At 39.2% G+C, this 22,193-nt stretch overlaps 1 long non-coding RNA gene and 1 pseudogene across 1 annotated transcript; both read left to right on the forward strand.

Annotated features, from left to right (window-relative positions):
• Window positions 1–692: 692 nt before the first annotated feature.
• On the forward strand, window positions 693–13,086 carry LOC129044587 (uncharacterized). The gene is made up of 3 exons (XR_008504711.1): window positions 693–816; window positions 11,795–11,909; window positions 12,864–13,086. It is a non-coding gene; the product is annotated as an uncharacterized LOC129044587 (long non-coding RNA).
• Window positions 13,087–20,519: 7,433 nt separating this feature from the next.
• Window positions 20,520–21,964, forward strand: LOC129044588 (recombining binding protein suppressor of hairless-like; annotated as a pseudogene).
• The last annotated feature ends 229 nt before the right edge of the window (window positions 21,965–22,193 follow it).

The following is a 22,193-nucleotide window of genomic DNA, read 5'->3' on the forward strand; positions in this document are numbered from 1 at the left end:
AATTCCAGGACTTTGAGAGACCAAGGTGGGCAGATTGCTTGAGCCCAGAAGTTCAAAACCAGCCTGGGCAACATGGTGAAACCTCATCTCTACAAAAGTTACAAAAATTAGCCAGGTGTGGTGGAGTGCACCTGTAGTCTCAGCAATGAGGGAGGCTGAGGTGGGAGGATCACTTGAGTCTGGGATGTTGGGGTTGCAGTGAGCTGTGATTGTGCCAATGCACTTCAGCCTGGATGACAGAGAAGACCTTATCTCAAAAACAAAAACCAAAACCACAAAAACAAGACTAACTTGCAAGCCACATGAGGGGAATTCAACTTCACCATCATTCAAAATCACCACAGTAATTAACAAATATTTAAATAATTTTTCATTGGTTATAGAATTCTGGGTTGATAGGTTTTTAAAAATTCTTTTATGACTTCATGTCACTTCGTTTCTTGCTTGCACGGTTTCTGATATGAAGTCAGCTCCCATTCTTAACCTTGTTTCTTGGTTGATAATGTCTTTTTTCCTCTAGCTTCTTCAAGATGTTTCTGTTTTGAGAAAAATGAGAGATTTTCAGTTTTTGTGTTGATTTCTCTTTGTCTCTGGTTTTCAGCAATTTGAACACATTCCATATCACTTTAAGAGTTCTTATCAGGCATCACTGGACACATGTGTCACAATTAACAAAGGGGAACACATTCTCCAAATGTGTTCTGTTTCCCCAGGAAGCCAGCGGGAAATACAACAAAATGCCTCTCCCTCTCCTTTAGCAAAACACGTGTCAGAGCAATGCAAGATTTGACTGGGACTGCTTTACTTCGTTAACAAGTACAGTGAGCTGTTTTTCTTTCTAGTAACAACCCAGTAATAGATATTAAATTATTTGGCGCTAAATAAGTGTAATGGTAATTTTCATTTAAATGTTGCTATATGGTAGCTTAGAGCATCTTACCTGTACACAGTTCCAAACGCAGAAAACCTAAATTAAATTAACATATTAAAAATTAACATAGATGTATCATTACAGGTTCTCAAAACCATCATAAATGGCTCTATTTTACATCTCTGAGCTCTTATATGATGTTTCCTTTAACCATCTCATAAGACCTAAGACTATGGTTTGAAATATATACCTACTATAAAAAAGTAAGCCTTCCTGCTAGTGTCAATAGATAAAAAGAAAACAGACAAAATGACAACCAAAAATGTCCAGAAATCCTTTTTTTTTTTTTTTTTTGAGATGGAGTCTCATTCTGTCACCCAGGCTGGAGTGCAGTGGCCCGATCTCAGCTCACTGCAACCTCCGCCTCCCAGGTTCAAGCAGTTCTCCTACCTCAGCCTCCTGAGCAGCTGGAACTACAAGCGCCCACCACCATGCCTGGCTATATTTTTTTTTGTATTTTTATAGATACAGGGTTTCACTGTGTTAGCCAGGATGGTCTCGATCTCCTGATCTCGTGATCTGCCCGCCTCGGCCTCCCAAAGTGCTGGAAACCCTAGTTTGAAATGCATATTTGCATTCATAATAACCCATGAATACATACATCTATTGATCTATGTATTCATGCATCTCTATATGTAAATGTCTGTCCAAAATGCCACTATACATATATTTATATATTAAACTTTTCTTTTAAGCTTGGGTTACATGTGGAGGTTGGTTATATAGGTAAATTCGTGTCATAGGGGTTTGTTGTACAGATTATTTCATCACTCAGGTATTAAGCCTAATACCCAATAGTTATTTTTTGTACCCCTTTCCCTCCTCCCACCCTCCACTCTCAGGTAGGCCCCAGTGTGTGTCGTTCCCCTCTATGTATCCATGTGTTTTCATCGTTTAACTCCCACTTGTAGGTGAGAAGATGCGGTATTTGGTTTTCAGTTCCTGTGTTAGCTTGCTAGGGATAATGGCCTCCAGCTTCATCATGTTCCTGAAAAGGACATGATCTCATTCTTTTTTATAGTTGCATAGTATTCTATTATTCCATGGTGTATACGTACCACAATATGTTACATTTTAGTTTATTACAACTTATATGCAACATACAATGGCAAGATGAATCAGATCAGAAGATAAACAATTGAGTGTGAAAGACAGCAGTTTTTTTCCTGTTTTATTCTCTGCAGATGTAATTTTCAATGAGAATACATTTTATTGCATTAGTAGTGCTTTTAGAAGAGACATCAATATGATGCACAGGCTGGTCTTGAACTCCTGGTCTTAAGTGATGCTCCCTCCTAAGCTTCCCAAAGTGGTAAATTGTACTTCCTGAGGGCATAGAAAAGAGACATAGAAGCAAGTGAAATTGGTATTACCCTTTTTTCTGTTATTCTTTATTAGTAAGACAAATTAGGTTTTTCTTTCCTTAGTTTTCATGTGTCCAAGCTCCTTTCTCTTTCATTTCACATGTGCACAAATATAATAACATACACTTTTGAACATCAAAAGTTGAATGATGAAAGAGTATTCATGAGCCCAAATCAACCTGCACATGACTTTTTTTTTTTTTATTCCTCTGAGAGTTAGCCTGTGGAAAAGTGGCAGGGTTTCACTGCATTATCCCCTGTAGATGGGAAGATCATTGACAACATGTGTAACTGCTTCAGTCCTGATTTTCTACCTACACTTTCTGCTTTGGGGTTGTTTCACCTGACCAAGGCAGTTTCTGTGGCAGCAGGTCCTAGCTCTCTCGACCAGGTCCACCGACAAAGCCACTTTGCTGAGTGGCCAATTTGCTGATGACTATTTTGTTAAATTTGTTTCTGCTAACTATTTAAGATTGACTAATTTTCTTGTGTCATAGTCACAGCAAATGTGAAGGGATGTCTGGTCTATCTCTGACCTGGCTTTCTGCTTTGACAGATGGAAGCTAAAAGAAAAAAGGAAAAACTGATGGTGAAAAAGATAAACATATTTATATGAGTTTATTCTTGAATAAAATGATTTATTTTTAAAATATATTCTTGATATGATTTGGCTGTGTCCCCACCCAAATCTCATCTTAACGTGTAGTTCCCATAATCCCCATATGTTGTGGGAAGGACCCACTGGGAGGTAATTGAATCATGGGGGCGGTTACTTCCATGCTGCTGTTCTCATAATGGTGAGTGAGTTCTCACGAGAACTGATGGTTTTATAAGGGGCTTTTCCCCCACTTGCTCAGCACTTCTCCTTTCTGCCATCATGTGAAGAAGGACATGTTTGCTTCCCCTTCTGGCATGATTTTAAGTTTCCTGAGGCCTCCCCAGCCATGCTGAACTGTGAGTCAATTAAACCTCCCTTTTACAAATTACCCAGTCTCGGGTATGCCTTTATTAGCAGCGTGAGAATGGACTAATACAATTCTTCCGATGAATATATTCTTCTCATTGATAAATGCTTGATGTAAATGCTTAATTTTTCCTCTAGCTGCCTTCAAGATTTTTCTCATTGTCTGTGGTTTTCAGCAATTTGGATACCTTACATATCATTTTTATGAATCTTCCACAGAGATCAGTGGACATGTGGCACAAAGAACATGTGAATTAAGAATGCACTCCTGAATAACATATCTTACATATATATTATTGAGTATATTCTTAAATATAAATAATTTCTTGTGAATATATTTTGTTAATAAAAAATATTAATAAATATTAACTCATGCATATTCTTCTTATTCAAAAATATGTTCTTATAAATATATTAATTACTCCCTCTCTCTTCCCCCTAGTCTCCAAAGGTAACATCAGGGGCCAGAACAGAGACACAGAAATGTTCCTTAAAATGTCAAAATGAAATATTATCTATTAAAACAGAAGAATTAAAATAAGCAAGAGAAGCTGGTCACTGGTCATCTGATGGTTGTAACCTCCAGCTCTCAGCTTTCCCAGGAAACTGGTTGGACCCTTTTCTTGTGTTCAGCTGTCAGAAGCTAAATGTTCCCTTCCTCTCTCTCTTTGCAGTCTGTTCGTGACATTTGGTATTCCTAATATGCCCACTTGGAGGAAATTGCCAGCTTAGGCCAACCAGGGTGAAATGCATGCGCTTATAAACTCATAAGCCCAATAATAATTTTCAGAAGGAGGCATTCATTCACTTTGGCTTATAAACTTGCAAATCTGTAGATTCATTAGTCTATCACTTACATGAAAAGACAAAATTTATATTTAATTGTTGAGGCTCGACTTCAAAATTTTCAAGAACAACAACATTTGTTTTTGTTGCGCACCTCTCTGTCAAAAGATAAATAAGTAGTACATAATCATTATTTATTTATTAATAATATACTCTGCATGGACTTACATTTCATAGTTCATGCATTGTTTATTCATTAATATAACCTGTGTTAATATGCACCACATTACCGAGAGCCCTTGTCAACTCCTCAGAAGCAATTAACTCCCAAGGTAACTATGACAACGAATCTCTTAATGCTTAAAGTGTAACAAAAAGATTATGTGATTTGGATGTTAATGCAAATATTTCCCATACAGCCCCATACAGCCACTTTGGAAGGGAAGTGGTTTCTCACAAAACTAAGTATACTGTCACCATAAGACCCAGTAATTGTGTCTTGGCATTTAACCAAAGACATGGAAAACTGAGGTCAACACAAAAATCTGCACATTGATGTTTATAGGAGTTTTATTCATAATTGCCCAAAGGTGGAAGCAACTTCAGTAAGTGAATGGATAAACAAACTGTGGTACACTCATACAATAGAATGTTATTAAGTGATAAAAAGGTACACACTATTTAACTATGAGAAGACATGGAAAAAAAATCCTTAAATGCCCATCAGTAAGTGAAAGAAGCCGATCTGAAAAGACTACATACTGTGTAAGCCGAACTATATGACATTCTTTAAAAGGCAGAATGATGAAGACAATGAAAAGTACAGTTGTTGCCAGGGATTTGCGGGGAGAAGGAGGGATGAATAGGTGGAGCACAGGGGATTTTTAGGACAGTGAAACCATTCTGTAAAATGTCATGGTGGATATATGACATTACACATTTTCCAAACCCATAGAATGTACAACACAAACAGTGCACCTTAATGAAACTGTTAATTTTAGTTAATAATAATAATGTATCAATATTGGCTCCTTAATTGTAACAAATATACCAGACGAATGCAAGATATCTTAATAATAGGCATGATGAGCTAGGGAGGGTTTAAGGAACTCTCTGTATTGTCTGCTCAATTTTCTTGTAAATGTAAAACTGCCTCCAAAAATAATGTCTTTTTATTAAAGGAAAACATGCTGCTAACACTATATGCTTAGTGTCCTATGCATTTGAAGTCTGGGTGGTATGTCTAGCAGAAATATATTAACATGTCCCAGGCTGATGATATTGAATAAAGGATTTAGATGGCCATAAAAAATGGATTTTGTATAATGGATTTCTGAGTTGATAAGAAAGCAGTATGAGTATATCACCATAATACAAAACTTAGTGATTTGAAATAAGGCAAACATATCATCCATTTTGCCAATGTAATGATAACACACACATTGTATAAACAGATATTGGAACATCAGTTTGTCACTGGGTGTTCAGGATGTAGAATATGCATCAACTTAAATTTTCACATTTAGTAAAGCTCTAGCTTCCTCTTATGCTAGCTCCATAAATAAGACAAATTTTTTCTTTCATCCTCTCTGATGGCCAAGGCTGGCCTAAACTCTTTCCTGTTAGGAATTAGTACACATCTCCTAGCTCAGAGACACCTACACGAGTGACTCTTGGCCAGTGGAATCTGGTTCACTGTGCCCTCCAGTGCGGGGCCAGGTATTGTTCCTCTCCCTTGCTTGGCATCCCAGTCTTGTGGGCCCTCTTTCAGTTGTTCATTCACTCCCTGCTTCCTCTCTTCACAAGAACTACTGTGTTGACCTTGGTTTAGAATTCTCTACCCACCCTCCCCCCTCCACCCACCTCTTTATGCTGATCTTGTCCTTGTCCTGTCTTGCAAGGCTCAACAGTTAAATCTCAGGGCAGCCTTCCCTCACCCTTCAGTCCTGCCTCTTTACATAACCATCCTGTAGACTTCTGCTATTTTCCATCAGACTGAGAGCCTCAGTTCCCTGGTGTGATAATATGACTAAAGGCAGCCTCACCTAATTAAACAGAGAACCCCCAGAAAGTAGGGCTCACTGTCATTCGGCAGTACCTGCCCTGAGTCTGGCCCATCCTTGCTGCAGCTCAGGAGAACTCAGCAGCCCAGGACAGCACCTTCGTAGGGCTCGGCAATACAGCTGGAACTAAGAGAGGAGGGGAAAGAAAGAGGCAGAGAATAAATGAATCAACTTAGCCAGAATTTTGTAGTCAGAAGATCTACAAAGAAGCGGGTTTAATTTCACTAAACAACTTAACATAGCTCAGAGTAGAGGTTTCAAAAAGAGTTTTCAGTGAAATAATTTGTTTTACAAAATAGGGCACATTATCTCCTGTTTTGTTGTGGAAACAAAAGCCATAGAATAATTTCCCTTTTAAGCAATTCTTCTTTGTTTCCATTGAGGGAAGCTGAACTAGGAATACACATGTTAGATCAGGAGAGATTCAGGACAGACATTAGGAAGAATTTTCTAGCTGGGGTGTTGTTAATCACTTTCCCACAGTAAAAAGCCTGCAGAGCAGCCTTTTTTTTTTTTTTTTTTTTTTTTTTTTTTTTGACGAGAGTTAAGGCAATAAGACAATTAAGAGTCTAACCCAGTAACAGCTGAATTGACCAGATATCCTTCAAGACTTCTCAGAGACTTCCTCAGCACATGGACTTGAGCTCTTACATAATGTTCTCATTCACAGACTGCATTGTGCCTGCAATCTCATGTGTTATTATTATTAGTAGTAGTATTTTAGATGGAGTCTCACTCTGTCGCCAGGCTGGACTGCAGTGGCATGATCTCGGCTCATTGCAACCTCCGCCTCCTGGGTTCAAGCGATTCTCCTGCCTCAGCCTGCCAAGTAGCTGGGATTACAAGTGCTTGCCACCTCACCCAGCTAATTTTTGTGTTTTTAGTAGAGACGGGGTTTCACCACGTTGGCCAGGATGGTCTCGATCTCCTGACTTTGTGATCTGCCCATCTTGGCCTCTCAAAGTATTGGGATTACAGGCGTGAGCCACTGCGTCCGGCCCCATCTGTTATTATTCAAGGTATTTTAGTGCATCACTGCACACACGATCTTGGGTCTTGCCATTATTTTGTTATCCCTGTACTTGAAGAAGAGAGACATTCTGACTGGCATTAACTCAACATTTTGTGTGATGGACTATTACATATGGCTCAGAACGCATTTTTGTTTGCTATATAGAAATGACCTTCTCTTCTGTGTGATAAATAATACAGCTAAAAGTCTCAGAATTAATCAAACTTACCATCAATTAATTTCAAATTTTTGACTAGCTTCCTTAAGTATTTAAATTACTATGATTTGCAAAATAACCTTGAAAGTCATTCAGTCAAAATGGCTTTGAAATAAAATCATCATATGTTAAAGAAAGAAATTGTATCCTACATAACGAGGACAATAGATACATTAAAATAGTCTCATCAAGTATTTGCCTTTAGTTAGTAGTTATTTCTCCAAGAAAGTATTAACTTCAATTTTGAACAAAGTTTTCTTTCTTTTTTTGGCAGTATCAGCCTTTTGCCAAGCTGAACACAAGGGGATGAAAGGAAAATCTGGGCTCGAATGTGCAATTTCATATTTTATGTTAAGGCAATTTACAACATATCATAAAGCTGCATTAATAAACAGATGTTCCACAGTCTGCAGAATATAAAATAAATGTCTTGAATAAGCTACGAAGACCAAGGCACTTTTTTGAGCAGATTTTTTTGTCTTAAAGTTTTATCTCATGCAAACACTGCATATAACAGGAACTTACATAATCAATGCTTTTAGCAACATGTCATAGTAGAACCAAGGCCCAGTTGTTAGCTGAAATCTATATAAATATATGTATGTATAATAGGAAATATAAATATTAGCAAATGCTCTTTATTGTTGATGATATCAATAATTCTTTTATGAACTCAGAAAAGTTTTTTCCCTTTATATTCAAAATGAAGTTTTCCAATTACTCTCTTTGACACAGGGTTCTCCCTGTCTGCAAATTATACCCATTACAGCTATTTCTTTTAAGTAAATATCTCCTTCAAGTCAGTCTTAGTTTCTCCAACACCTAGACAATGCCTGGCACATGTCTAGCCAGACATGTGGTTTCACCGTGTTAGCCAGATTGGTCTTGAGCTACTGACCTCGTGATCTGCCCGCCTCGGCCTCCCAAAGTGCTGGGATTACAGGCATGAGCCACCGCGCCCAGCCTCAAATTTCATGCTTTTAACTTACATACAATTTTGCCTAGCATCGAGACATTCTTCTTGCTGAATGGAACAAGGCCCTCAAAGGGAATTTATGGAGTACTATTACACATAAATAACTCTGGATATAAGTAATTCTTCTGTGGAATGATTTCATCTTATATTCTCAGAGAATGATACATTTTATGTCAAATAAGTACAGGAGAAAGAAAATGATTTTGTAAATGTTACTAACACTATCCTAACAAATGGAAGACATATGATAAACTTTACATTCTAATTTGAAATTTATGAAAATGGTACACAAAACACTGTTTTGAGTAGACTCTATCTCTTATTTTTGTGAGGACAAAATATCTAATACATTTATTTTATGAAATAAATGCTTAGGAATTATTTTATTTGTTGTTGTAAGGAATTATGCCTACTGAAATGGACAAAGCATTGTGATTAGTGTTGGGTCTTTTGGCTCAGACTAACCTAAAGGGAACAAAGAGGAACAACCAGATGGTGAAACGGAGGTTCCTCCATCCTCTGATAGCTTGACTACCATTTCATTTTAGTAAATCCTTAAATCATATACCATGATTATGACAACTTAATTTTTTTTGTAATTGATGATGGAGTTGATAAGTTCTTGTACATCCTTGCTTGTTAGATCAGGAGAGACTCAGGACAGACATCAGGAAGAATTTTCTAGCTGGGGTGTTGTTAATCACTTTCCCACAGTAAAAAAAAGCCTGCAGAGCAGCTTTTTTTTGATGAGAGTTAAGGCAATAAGACAATTAACAGTCTAACCCAGTAAGAGCTGAATTGGCCAGATATCCTTCAAGGCTTCTCAGAAGCCTCCTCAACACATGAATTTGAGCTCTTACATAATTTTCTCATTCATAGTGACTGCATTGTGCTTGCAATCTCATGTCCTATTATTTAAGGTACTTGGTGCATCACTGCATACATGACCTTAGGTCTTGCCATTATTTTGTAATCCCTGTACTGGAAGAAGAAAGACATTCTGACTGGCATTAACTCAACATTTTGTGTGATGAACTATTACATATGGCTCAGAATGCATTTTTGTCTGCTATACGGAAATGATCTGTTAATTCTATGTGATAAACAATACTGCTAAAAAATCTCAGACTTAATCAAACTTACCATCAATTAATTTCAAATGTTCACTAATTATTAGCGAGAGAGGAGTGTTGAGTTATCCAATCATAATTGTACATTTGTTGATTTCTCCTTTTAGTTCAATTAATGTTTGCCTTTTGCCAAATTTGGGTAATTTTTCCTGTTAGGTTTTCAAAATTCTTTCAGCACTGCGCTCCTTTTCCTTGTCTCCTTCTGAGACTCAGATGACATGTATGTTGGAACTTTAGTCATTGTTCCTCAAGTCTCTAAGGCTCTAATCAAGACTTTTTCATCTTTCTTTCTCTCTATTGTTCAGATTAGATAATTTCTCTTGATTTATATTTACGATAACAGATTCTTACCTATTTAGTTTTACTGTAATAAAAAGCTTACTTAGAATTTTCTATGTCAGTTATTGTATTTTTTGGTCCTAATATGTTCATTTTGTTCCTTTTTACATCTTCTATTTATTTTCTGATACTTCTAGTTTTCCATTGGTATAAAAGTGTTTGCAGCCGGGCATGGTGGCTCACGCCTGTAATCCCAGCACTTTGGGAGGCTGAGGCAGGCAGATCATGAGGTCAAGAGATCGAGACCATCTTGGCCAACATGGTGAAACTCTGTCTCTACTAAAAATACAAAAATTAGCTGGATGTGGTGGTGCATGCATGTAGTTCCAGCTACTTGGGAGGCTGAGGCAGGAGAATCGTTTGAACCCAGGAGGCTGCGGTTGCAGTGAGCCTAGATTGCGCCACTGCGCTGTAGCCTGGGCAACAGAGTGAGACTCCGTCCCAAGGGAAAAAAAAAAAGTGTTTGCGACCACTTGTTGGAACATTTTTATAAAAGCTGCTTTAAAATCCTTGTGATGTAATTCAAATTTCTGTTTCTTCTCAGTATTGGTAGCTACTTAGTACTGATTGTCTTTTCTCATGTGGGGTGCAGTTTATCTGGTTTTTTGTAATTTTGGATGGTGTCATGCACATTAAGTTTTTAGGCTCTGGGTCTTCATAAAATATTAGGCGGATTGATGCTATTTTTGTTTTAGAAGCAATTGACCTTGTTACATTCAAGCTGCAAGTTCCAATCTCTGTTTTGTGAGCTGTGGTTCCAACAATCAGTTGAGTTTTCAAAGCCTTTCCAGTTTTCTTCAGATATGTCCTGGTGGTCAGTGTGGAACTTGGATGATAATCTGCTAGCTTCGTTCTCAAAATGTTTGGTTAACTAATTAGGAGCAGATCCACACACATGCAGCTTGAGGATGTGCTCAGTTCATTAAAAACTTTATGGTGTCACTTTCTCATACTCCTTCCTCTCCACAATGTCTCCAATATTTTCTGGTTCCCTGGAGCTCCTCTTTTCTGTTTTCTGGCCAGAATGCTGGGTCTTTGATTACTGTACTCTGCTACAGTTTTTCATGGCTGCACCCATGTTTGGAGCCAGGTGACAGGTGGCAAAATGAGAAAAGACTTAAAAAAGTTTGCATCACCCTCTTGGGATCACAACTACACCAACTGGAGAGGAAGATGCCCTGGCCTCAGGGTTTTGTTTCTCCTAGGCACCACCTAGTGCTGCCACCAGAAGAATTCTTGGGGGCCAGATCACAAGGGCTCAGAGAAAACAAACAACAACAAAACGGAGAGATTTCTGCATTCTCTCAGAGTAATAGGAGTCCTCTTTCCTGCCCAAACCCGTAGGGCTTATCCTTGATCTCAGCAATTGCTGAGAAACTGTTCCACCCTTTATATGGAAAACAGACTTTCTTGTTTGCCTCATCCCTACCAGTGCCTTTCTCCCTACACCTAATGTCAATTACCAACTGCCCTTTATCATTGAACTTAATGCTTTCTTCTCATAGTAGAATTAAGAGGAAAGTAAAATATTTCTTGTACCTATATCTTTATTATATTTAGACAAATCACAGAGTGAGAGAGTAGGGGTTTCAAGAACAATAGGAGAGAGACAGAGGAGACAGAAAGAACTGCTTGTGGAAATACAGAATATCCCACATTTTCAATGTGGAAAGTGTATGAGGGTCTGAAAGAAAATACTCAGTTTTTTTGTCCTGTAACAGGCAGCATTGAAAAATGTGTACCAGAGTTTGGGTACATTTGAGCCAGCTCTTCAGAATCGTGGGGCAGGAAATAGAGCAAAATTATTTACACCCAATTCTAGGCAGATAAGTGTGCTTCAAGGAAAGGCAAGGGCCTGGCTAGATTCTAGATGTTTTTAAATTGGAGGCCAGGGACAGCTTTAGGGAGTCTATATACAGGCACAGATTTATTTCTTTTATATTCTTCTTGCTCTTTGAAAACGGTCTTTATGCAAATACACACTATATAACCAAAGTTTCCCTTTGTTCCAGGCAGCAGTAGGACTGACTGGAGCCATTGTACAGTGTCGGGAACACACCAGGACACTGAGAATAGCGTCATGTCATAAGAACTCAGAGCAGATGGACCCTGCTGTGATGCACAAAGGTGAGGGTGCAGCTGCTCAGGACACACTCATGCATGTTTGTGTGGACCATGGAAGACGGCAGGGGAAGAGCTGTCAGGTCGTTGGGGCAGAGGGTGCGCATGAGTACTCGCCTGTAAGTCATGTTGTAGAATCACCTCGCACAGCCACTGTATCTTCCCACCAGCATCACCAGATAACTCCTTTATCGTCACTTCAGTAATGCTTGATTTTGTCTGACTTTTTTATGTTTACCAGTTCAGATAAAGAGAATTGCACTCTCATCATTGCTATAATGTACACTTTTTTGACTACTAATGAGTCTGAGAATCTTTAGATACATTTGTTAGTCATTAATGTTTTCTCTCTCTCCTTTTTCTGTTTTTTGAGATGGAGTCTTGCTCTGTTGCCCAGGCTGGAGTGGCATGATCTCGGCTCACTGCAACCTCTGCCTCCTGGGTTCAAGTGATTCTCCTGCCTCAGCCTCCCGAGTAGCTGGGGCTACAGGTGCCCCCCACCACACCCAGCTAATTTTTGTATTTTTAGTAGAGACGGGGTTTCACCATGTTGGCCAGGCTGGTCTCAAACTCCTGACCTCGTGATCCATCTGCCTCGGCCTCCCAGAATGCTGGGATTACAGGCGTGAGCCATGGCGCCCAGCCATGTTTTCTCTTCTTAATCTGTTTGTACTTTCGTTTACTTTTTCTTTCCTGTTTAATAAGAGGTTTTTATTTTGGATATCAATCTTTATATCTTCAATAATGTTGTAAATATCTTTTTGTTCCCACTAGCTTTTCTTACAAACTTATTCCCAGTGTCTTGTTGCACAGAAATTTTATTTTATTATGGTCAATTTTGTCAGCCTTTATCTTTATAATTTGAATGGGGTTCTTTTCTTGTTTGTTTTTGATTTGTATAAAAGTGATTTTTTACCCTAAAGTCAAAAGTTAAAATTTAATGTTTTCTTCCTATTTCAGAGGACTATGCAAGATATGATAAAGATCTATGTCACTGAATTTTTGGTTCTATATTTGTATCTCAGCTTCCTGGAAATAAAAAAGAATTCTAACATTCATACTTTCAGTATTTTATGTGAGAGGTTTTGTTGTCAAAATCAAGTCTGAGAGCAATGTTTATTGGGGCCTTTAATTGGAGTCACCAAGCGATAAAGGGGACATTGTCTTCAACAATAACCCTATAATAAACACGTTTTGGACAATAAATATATGACAATTTCTTAAAAGCAATTTCTTGGGCAATCAAGACAATATGGCTTGAGTATGGAGTTATATGATGGTCTGGATTAATCAAGTATTAAATCTCTGGTTATTACAGAAATCAGTGGAGACTATTCTTCCAAATAATCCTTAAATATTACTTATCTCAACTGAGATTTTGGTGAAAATTTAGCTTTAGAGCTTTTATTGACCTGCCAGTGACCTGAAGTTAAGATTATTCTTTTCTACTGAATGAAGACAAACCACCTTATAAAAATCAACCCAGAAGGCTGTAGAGGTGATTTGTTTTCTTTATTTCTGATGACAGTTAAATACCTTGACTAAAACTCTTGGTTCCCTAAATGGCTTTTCTGCTTTTGGATGGTGGTAGCCTGGGGAATGTAAGGAAAGCAGATGTCTCCCAAAACTGAGAATAAAATACATGGTTTATTCCAATACATCCCAGGAAACCCCATTTCCAAGCTCTTTAAACTAAAACATTACCGTAAACAGGTTGGCCTAAAATTTTTCAGAGCTAGAAATTTTCAGAACAATGGCTGCCAGCTGCCGCCATGATGTTAGGGAATTCTCATTAATTCTTACATGACTGTTGTCTACATAGAGATGAAACACTTGACTAAATTGTCAGCAGCACAATTGTGTCCATACAGACAGATAGAACAAATCCAATGCTGTGAAGTAGTTTAAATGTGCACATATTAACTGATCAGAGAGCTAGAAAATGGAGGGCATTTTTAGCAGCATATGATAAATATACTTCTGACTGTTGAATATTGTTTAACTGCTTTGTTCTAGTTACTGGGGATTATATAGTAGGAAGTAATACAGACAGATATCATGTCCTGATGGGCTTTGTATTTCGGGGATGAAATGGGATTTTGTTGGCGCCAAGACCTGATTGCTTTGCCAGTTACCCTCACCCCTGGCTCACGAGGAAAGTGTATTGAGGAGATTCTCGAGGAACCACATGAGTTTTAATATCATAAGCTTCTGTCCTGAATTGAAAGGTAATTTTTTGTTGAGGAAGGCTGAGCCACACTTACCCATAATGCCTCCTTTGGCATAGGCCCTAGATAACCCAAAGTGTGTTCTCTCAAACAGACGGAGAAAATTAGAGGGTAGAAAATATCAAGAGTGTTACTGAGGATGCTGCCAGCTGAACCACCATTTATGTTTTTTATAGAACAAAACTTCAAGGGATTTAAGTAGTCAGAGTGTGGCCAGCTTTTCCTTGGAAGTATTTATGCAAGGAAGATGTTTTATATTCTGGAAGAGTGTATGCACAGGTCATGTGGTGGAGTGGTCTGGGGTAGCAGGACATGTGACAGGGCTCGAAGTTCGCCACTACAAGCATGGAGCCCATATCTACAACATCTTATAGCACAGAATCTGGGCTGTGGGGGTGGAGTAGTTCATGCCAAAAATCACAACTTGGTTTGGAAAATGAGAGGGAAGAGAAACTTCCCTAAAGAGAATTAGAAAAAGTAAAACTCGTGAGGTAAAGCTGTATAGATTTGAAATAATAAATCTTTACAATTTTTACTTCCACTGGTCGATGGCAGGGTTTCTTAATCTTAGCAGTATTAACCTTTTGAGTCAGATAATTTTTAATTCTTCTTGCAGAGGAGAAGAGAGGGTATAGGCTGTTCTGTGCACGATGGCATGTTTAGCAGCATCCATAGCCTGTACTCATTAAGTGCCAGTAGCAACCCCCAGTTTTGACAACCCAAGATGTCTCTAGACATTTTCTTCCCTGGAGGCAAAAACAGCCCTGGCTGGCAAGCACTGGTTTATGAATAGAAATAAAACTGTAGTGTTCTCCAGCCACACAAACAACAACAAAATTAAACAGCATATTTTCAATTTATTGCCTTCCTTGGCTAGTACACACTTCACTACGATTAAAGCTTCCAATTAGAAATTCTTCCTGGGTTAAAAAAAAAAAAAGCTATAAAGAGAAGCAATTTAGTAAGCTGGGTTTTAGGAATATGCTGTTAATTTTGCCTAAAATGTGCCATGCAAGGGGAGAGTTATGTAATCATTTTAAGTAAATAAGTGTTTCATTTAAAAAAAATACCCTTAAAATGGTTTGATTCAAAAATACTGAAATCTCTTATCATAGAAGCATAAATCTGAATAGTTTGGTTATTTAAATATAACACTGTGAAATCATCAAGGAACATAGCTAATCGAACCTACCATTCTAGCCTACATCATCCTGTGCATTTCACAAAATCTTAATGAAAACTACACGAAGCTCAAAGTATAGATAAACATATCAGTGTTGACAACCGTGAAACCACACTATCCAAAGGCTACGAACTCTGAGGAATTCCTGTTAGCGACAGCACATGTAGGATCAATGAAGGAAGAAAATGAAGGCTCCTGGGAGATAAAATTATGCCAGGACAAAGCTGAAGAAGAGCAACACCTGTTGGAAATATCCTAAGATAAATTTCGAAAGGTGCCAGGCTTGGAGGTGGGGCAGGCACCGCGGGAAGAGACACCTTCCCTTTGGGACTTTCTTTGCCTGTGACAAGAACAGCACTTGATGCCCTTAGAATAGTTCCTGGAACATCTGAATAAATATCTGCGGAATGGCTGAATCAGGGGTGGGATCTGGTGTTCAGGTGGGGGCCCCCTCAATAGTATGACCACAACGGAGGCTCCACCTGGCAGGGAGCTGCTGACTCCTGATGCTGTAGGAGCTGGTCTCTGGATTAGGAGGTCCTGTTCTACTTCCAGTTGCAAATATTACATATATTTGTGTATGTGAGTGCTTATATATATATAATTTATATTATATATATATAATATATATTATAATATATAATATATATACACACAGACACCCAACAAGTTCCCCTTGCCCGCTGCCTAGACAGAGCTGATTTATCAAGAGAGGGGAATTGCAATAGAGAAAGAGTCATTCTTGCAGAGCCAGCTGGGCGGGAGACTGGAGTTTTATTATTGCTCAAATCAGTCTCCCCGAGCGTTTAGGGATCAGAGTTTTTAAGGATAATATGGCACGGGCTCAGGAAGCGGGGAGTGCTGATTGGTCAGGTTGGAGATGGAATCACAGGTGGATCAAAGTGAGGTTTCCTTGCTGCCTTCTGTTCCTGGGTGGGATGGCAGAACTGGCTGAACCACATTACTGGTTTGGGTGGTGTTGATGGCCGCAGCCGCCCATCTGGAGAGGCTGCTGCCAAGATGCCGGCTGCAGCAGGGGAGGCGCCGCAGAGCCGCGCGCTTTGTGGAGCCGGCGGGAGCTGAGAACAGGCAGGAAGGAGCCCTGCCCGCCTCTGAGCTGGTGGGGAAGGAGCCCTGCAGTCCCAGGCGCAACCGCAGCTGCCCAGCCATGGCTTCAGACCCGGGCATCCGTGTCCTCTCGGGCGGGGGTTGGATATTACACCAAATATCATGATATATTTTGTGTATTTATTTTTTAACTCATACCAATCCAAGCTAGATTTTCTTACTGATTTAGTTACTTTGCTTGTTTATTAATCTCATTATGTAGAATATATTTTGGAAGTTGCCTTAATAGTTTTTAGAGGAAAATAGGATAAAAATAAATAAATATGTAAAAGATGCCAGTTTTCGTTATATGTATATGTAATGGTGTAAAAAAGCACTAAATAAAATAATCAGTATAGTGGCTAGGGAAATAATTAAAGTTAGGTTTTTGGGCCGGACAAGGTGGCTGACGCCTATAATCCCAGCACTGTGAGAGGCCGAGGCTGTTGGATCACCTGAGGTCAGGAGTTCGAGATCAGCCTGGCCAACACAGTGAAACCCCGTCTCTACTAAAAATACCAAAATTAGCTGGGTGTGGTGACGGGTGCCTGTAATCTCAGCTACTCAGGAGGCTGAGGCAGGAGAATCGCTTGAACCTGGGAGGCCGAGGTTGCAGTGAGCAAGAGATGGCACCATTGCACTCCAGCCTGGGTGACAGAAAGAGACCCTGTCTCAAATAAATAAATAAATAAAATAAAGTTAGGTTTTGAAGGAATTGGGATTATAAAAATATATTTCAGAAAAGGATGCAGCAAATATCTTTTGAAAATGCAAGGGCAGAGGTATTTCTGGCAGAAGTAATGATATGAGACATTTACTACAATATCGTTTCTACTTATGCTCCTGTAGTTTACTAAAGGCAATTATTGTTTCATTGGAAATGTAATTAATGAACGTGACCCTCAGTACCATAGATTGGGAGCCACGAGGCTGGTCGTGGGCTGACTGTGGTTGGACTCACTCAGGAACCGGCTTGGCTGGTCTCTTTTAAATAACTGCTGCCAGCTACTGCCAGGAGTTGCAGGACGGGAGGTAGGGAAGCTGACTGGCCCAGCTGATCCATAAACAGCCCTTTAATAGCACTGCGGTTGCTTGTGATGCATGCCTGGGATTCTAGGTTTGTTTTAATAGCACTGCGGTTGCTTGTGATGCGTGCCTGGGATTCTAGGTTTGTTTTAATAGCACTGCGGTTGCTTGTGATGCGTGCCTGGGATTCTAGGTTTATTTTAATAGCACTGCGGTTGCTTGTGATGCGTGCCTGGGATTCTAGGTTTGTTTTAATAGCACTGCGGTTGCTTGTGATGCGTGCCTGGGATTCTAGGTTTGTTTTAATAGCACTGCGGTTGCTTGTGATGCATGCCTGGGATTCTAGGTTTGTTTTAATAGCACTGCAGTTGCTTGTGATGCCTGGGATTCGAGGTTTGTGTCTTTCTTTTGTGAGGGGTTTCTATCTCACCCTCAACTCTGTTCTTTGCATCGTTCGGGCTACACATCACGGTGTGTTCACATCTCCTGCCCTCTAGTCTGCTGAAGGTTTTTCATCCTGTTCTCAGCATGGACACGTATCTTCGCTTTTGTCCATCACATGGTCATTTCAGTAGGATGTTGGTAGAATAGGAAGATGCACATGTGTTTAACTAATCGTTTTTAATTAGAAAGCCAGAGGTTGAATTGAAAAACAACTCGTATTGAAACTGTGTTTGCAATAATTATAACTGTGAGAAAATCGTGGCAGTAGGGAAGATCTAATATAGCCAAATTCCCTTTTATATTTTACCTTCATGTTGCCTTAATTATTACTGGGCTTAGGATGGGCTAGCTTTGGGAGACATGTAGTTTACAGTTTAAACGATAATATTCCTTCTCCAAAACTCAACCACCTTTATAAAGCTAATGAGAGACCACCAGGCTAGGAGAAGAGCCTGAATTCAGCAAAGGTGTAGACATAAAAGACTGCCAGCCATTATTCCAGAGGTCACGAGATATACAACTTTTCCAATTACTCCTGCAGATAACATCACTACTGTAGAACCCAAGATTGGCCTTTTGAGATAGCCTTTCAGTTATTTTGCATGTTTGGCACCAATTACGGCGCCTTCTGAACCCACCAACTGCTCATGTGGCCCCATGCAGAAGCAGAAGCCATTCAGCACAGAGCAGGATCTTTTCCCACGTTAAGATTGCACCCCCCAAACAATCAACAGAAAGCGTCCATTGCTAGCCACCCTCATCCCTTCCCCCAAATTACCTTTGAAAGAACCCTAACCTACAAGCTTTCGATGAGTTTGATTTAATAACTCCATATTCTGTGTGGTGTGGCTGGCTTCGCATCAATTAAATTGTTCCTTTACTGCAATGCCCTGGTCTCTGTGAATTGATTTTTTTTGTGCAGCAGGCAGGAAGAACCCATCAGGAGGTTACAGTATGGTTGTTGAACTTTTCAATTTATGGAGTTTTAAAATACAGTTACCAATATGTGTCTTCATAAAATACTTTTACACTATGACACTGTACAATATTTTTATTAGATCTTATTTGTTATTTATGATTTTTCATCCTAATTTTTAAAACTATGATTTTTATTAGACTTTTATTTACAATTTTTATTATGAAAATTTTCAAACATACACGAAAGTAGAGACAAAAGTAATAAAACCCAATGTATTCCTTACACTCTACTTCAATAATTATAACTATATGGAGTAGTCTTAAAATTTCATATATATCCCTCCCACAAACACGCACTCAAGCATAATTTTAGCACAAACCCCAGACATCATATTATATCATTTTTAAATATATAGCTATGTATCTTTAAGGGAAAGGACTTTTAAAATACATAATAGTACTACCATTAACACAACTAAATAAATTAACAGTAATTCCTTAATATCATCTAATGTTTGGTGTTCAAATTTTCATGATTGTCTCACAGATCTCTTTTTCAATCAGAATCCAATCAAGTCCATGCACACTGCATTCAGTTGACAGAGGTTTTTGACAGAGCAGGAGCATCACCATCATGGACAAGTACCACCATTGTAAAGTTCCCCTTGATCAAAAACCACCTAAATCCAAAGGGAATCAGCCTAATGGCTAAGGTCAGCATGACCATAAACCACAAATGACATTTCCAACCAGAAACATTCCAACCATAGGATAAACCCCTCCCTGACCAGAGACATGCCAGCCCCCAGATAATCTCCCCTCCAGCTGGAGAGATGCCAGCCCCAAGAAAACCTCTCCTCTGACCATAGACATTCCAACCCCGCCATAAACTTCTCCCCCATACAGAAACATTCCAAGCCTGTAATAAGCTCTCTCACTAATAAATACTCTTACTCTGTAAGAGAGAGTGTTCCTGACCGAAATCGGCCAGAAGCCCCTCTCAGGTTTATTCTCCAAAATAAACCTGTCTTTGACTGTTAAGCCACTTTTCATGTTTCTTTTCTCTTTCTTTAACTTTTACAGTTTTAATCGATCACAATATCTTCTTCCCACCCGACTCCATGTATTTGCAGATAAAACTAGGTCATTTGCCTGTAGAATTTCCCACATTTTATGTTTGGCTTAGTGCAGCCTTATGGTATAATTTAACACATATAAACTGATAGAACAAGAAGTTGATTTAAGTTCTTTTAGTTTTATATTTTTTTGGCAAGAATACTTCAAAGGTGGTGCAGTGTGCTTCCTATTGAATCATATTCAGAGGCTTGTAACATCGGATTTTCTTTCTCTTATCAGACTTCTTAATTTTAGTTGTTCCAGTACATAAAAATTAGTATGTTATCATGGTCTCTGATTACTAATCATTTAAGAGTTTGTGGGGATGTAAGTTGCTTGCTCCTGCTTTGCTGTCTGCCACGAGTAAAAGCCCCCTGAAGACTCCCCAGAAGCAGATGCTGCCATGCTTCCTGTACAGCCTGTGGAACGTCATTGAAATTATAAGACTATCATTCAAATGGAAGCATTATAGTTCTTTGGAACGATTACAGTCTCAGAACGAAGGAGAATGATACAGATACACTGGCTGAGGTGTTTTGAGGTGCATTGAAATGTTCCAAGCTGTTATTTACCTTAACATGTTCTTGAGGTACCATGGCATGGATTAAAAGGAAATTTGGTGAGCGGCCTCCACTTAAACGACTTACTAGGGAAGCTATGTGAAATTATTTAAAAGGGTAAGGAGATCAAATAGTACTTATCCTTCATGCAAAAGTTGTACAGAAGTCATATGGAAATGAAAAAAGTTTTTTTTGCCCTCCCGCTTGTGTATATCTTATGGGCAGTGGATGGAAGAAAATAAAATAACAAATGAAATGCGATGGTTGTTCTGAACAGGAGTCTCAACCATGTGCATTTATTGGGATAGGAAATAGTGACCAAGAAATGCAGCAGCTAAACTTGGAAGGAAAGAACTATTGCACAGCCAAAACATTGTGCATATCTGATTCAGACAAGCAAAAGCACTTCATGTTGTCTGTAAAGATGTTCTATGGCAACGGTGATGACGTTGGTGTATTCCTCAGCAAGTCGTCCAAACCTTCCAAAAAGAAGCAGTCATTGAAAAATGCTGACTTATGCATTGCCTCAGGAACAAAGGTGGCTCTGTTTAATCGACTACGATCCCAGACAGTTAGTACCAGATACTTGCACGTAGAAAGAGGTAATTTTCATGCTAGTTCACAGCAATGGGGAGCATTTTACATTATTCTTGGGTGATGATGGATCAGAAGGAGAAGAATTCACAGTCTGAGATGGCTACATTCATTGTGGACAAACAGTCAAACTTGTTTGCTCAGTTACTGGCATGACACTCCCAAGATTGATAATTAGGAAAGTTGATAAGCAGACCACATTATTGGATGCAGATGATCCTGTGTCACAACTCCATAAATGTGCATTTTACTTTGAGGATACAGAAAGAAAGTACTTATGCCTTTCTCAAGAAAGAATAATTCAATTTCAGGCCACTCCATGCCCAAAAGAACCAAATAAAGAGATGATAAATGATGGTGCTTCCTGGGCAATCATTAGCACACATAAGACGAAGTATACATTTTACGAGAGAATGGGTCCTGTCCTTGCCCTGGTCACGCCTACACCTGTCGTAGAGAGCCTTAAGTTGAATGGTGGTGGGGATGAAGCAATGCTTGAACCTACAGGACAGAATCACTCCAAATTTAAGAGTGTGGTTTGGGGATGTAGAAGCTGAAGCTATGTACAGGTGTGGAGAGAGTATGCTCCGTGTTGTCCCAGACGTGTCTGCATTCTGAGAAGGTTGGAGATAGGTCCAGCAACCAGTCCAGGTTTCAGTAACTTTGGTCCAAAATGATGGAATCATATATTCCACCAGCCTTACCTTTACCTACCCACCAGAAGCAGGGCCGCGGCCACATTGCAGTGTAGCAGGCGCAATCCTTCAAGCCAGTTCAAGCCACGTGCCCCCTAATAAATTAAACACAAACAGCGAGGGAAGTTACACAAACGCTAGCACAAATTCAACCAGTGTCACATCATCTACACCAACAGTGGTATCCTAACTACCGTCTTTTTGCTAGGACTTAAACGGACTTGAGTGCAGCAGAAAGTTGACAAAAAAGGAGAAAAAAATGAACAGTCTTTTGTGGTTTATTGGGAAAACTTTTCATACCAGGTGATACTATTCTAAAACCCCACTATCTATCTGCAAGTGCTGATATGAAATGCAGAAGCCACAGCAAAACAAAAAAACATCAAAATGTACAAACTATTAGAAATTAATTTTTTCAG

The sequence above is a fragment of the Pongo pygmaeus genome, chromosome 13 (assembly GCF_028885625.2).
Source record: "Pongo pygmaeus isolate AG05252 chromosome 13, NHGRI_mPonPyg2-v2.0_pri, whole genome shotgun sequence".
Taxonomy (NCBI): Eukaryota; Metazoa; Chordata; class Mammalia; order Primates; family Hominidae; genus Pongo; species Pongo pygmaeus.